This window comes from Ailuropoda melanoleuca, unplaced genomic scaffold (assembly GCF_002007445.2).
Source record: "Ailuropoda melanoleuca isolate Jingjing unplaced genomic scaffold, ASM200744v2 unplaced-scaffold1007, whole genome shotgun sequence".
Classification (NCBI taxonomy): domain Eukaryota; kingdom Metazoa; phylum Chordata; class Mammalia; order Carnivora; family Ursidae; genus Ailuropoda; species Ailuropoda melanoleuca.
In genome coordinates, this window is record NW_023178360.1 from 1 (window position 1) to 1,571 (window position 1,571).

At 60.1% G+C, this 1,571-nt stretch overlaps 1 long non-coding RNA gene across 2 annotated transcripts in view; it reads left to right on the plus strand.

Annotated features, from left to right (window-relative positions):
* The first annotated feature begins 6 nt into the window (after positions 1-6).
* The window catches only part of LOC117797626, a 3,523-nt gene continuing 1,958 nt past the window's right edge, over positions 7-1,571 (plus strand). The window contains exons 1-2 of one of the 2 annotated variants that reach the window (XR_004622618.1): positions 7-566; positions 1,183-1,323. This is a non-coding gene — a long non-coding RNA (uncharacterized LOC117797626). Of the gene's footprint in view, positions 567-1,182; positions 1,324-1,571 lie in introns of those variants that run through there. The other variant, XR_004622619.1, reaches the window with a different exon arrangement.

The window sequence follows — 1,571 nt, forward strand, 5'->3', positions numbered from 1 at the left end:
AGGAAGGGAACAGCCCCGCAACCCGTCAGGAGCTCTTGCACGGACTCAAGGGCTGGAGGGAGTGAGGGGGAGGGCTGCCTGGCAGAGCTCAGCCTTCAGGAGAGGGGCACGGCCACCCCTCGGAACTCACTGCCTGACCTCTGTCATCCCTTAGTGCTCCCATCCACCACAGCCACAGCACGCAGAAGCCAAGGGTCAGGGAGCTCATGCACGGGGCTCACTCAGGTCAGCCTCCGGGCATGGCAGGTGAGCTGGTCTGCAGGGCATCCTCTGAGCCCTCGGGGTCTCCACTCTTGCATGGGGACAATGACTGTGCCAGCGTCACCTGGGGCGTGAGGATGAAGAGGTGAAGTTTGGAGAACATGAGCCCAGTGCCTGCATGTGGTCAGCTCTCGGGGCCTGACGCTGTGTGATCTCCTGTCAGGGATGGCCCTGCCTTGCTCTGTTCAGAGGACCAGCCTCCTTCCTGAGGACAGAAAAGGTTTTAGGCCTCTCCTGGTCATGCTCCCATATTCGAGGTGCTGATGGCATCACTGTTGGTGTGAGCAGGAAGGACTAGGAAGGAGGTAAGCATGTCCCCCTCTCTGGGCAGGGGAGGACGTTCAGGAGAACCTCCTAGGGAAAGCTGGATCCTTCTTCTTCCAGTTCTCATCCTCCCATTCTGTCCTCCCCAAACACCACAGAAGGGAAGTTGTGCTTAGCTGCAAACCCTTTCATGGCCGGTGGTCCTGTGTGGCCACTGCCATTGCTACCTGGAAGCCGAGGCTCGGAGGAGTCGTAGGACTTGCCTGAGGTCACACGATGTCTTCGTCTGCTCCTGCTCCTACAGCAACGTCCCTCAGACTGGGGGGCTTAAACAACAGTCACTCATCTCCCACAGTTCAGCAGTGTGGGACGTGCAAGGTCAAGGTGCTGGCAGGTTCAGTGTCTGGCGAGAGACCTCTCCCTGGTCATGGATGGCCGCCCTCCCATGCTGTCCTCACCTGGCCTTTCCTTGGTGTGAGCTCAGAAAGAGAGCTCTCCCATCTCCTCCTCTTCCTATAAGACCCCCAATCCCATCACAAGGGCCCCACCTCCAAACACCACCCCACCGGGGCTTAGGGCTTCCACGCGTGAATTCTGGGGAGGGTTCACCGGCTGGCTCTGCGTGGGACAGAAGGCGTGCCCCCATGTCTCCCACAGGAACAGGGCCTCCGTCTGCCTGCTCCGCTGTGGGCATCGCCAGAATGCCGTCAACTGGGGGGCGACTCCCTGACTTGCCAGCAAATCAACGGAAAGGGAGTGCCAGAGTGACGCTTCCATCCTAGATGGTCAGAGCACAAGGTAATGGGATGTCAGAGCTGGGAGGAGTCTTTGGTGCCATTTCAGCTACCCACACCGTNAAGCACCAACAGGTGGGATGGCATACTCGCTGAATGAACGCTACTCAGCTGGGCTCTCCGTGGGCACTCCCGCAGGTGGCTTTGCCCATGCCCACCCTGTGGGGGAGGTCGCTTTACTCTTCATGTTGCAGAAGCGGGTCTGGACACCAGGGCCCGGACCCCACAGGGCGGTGGGGGAGGCACAGGGAC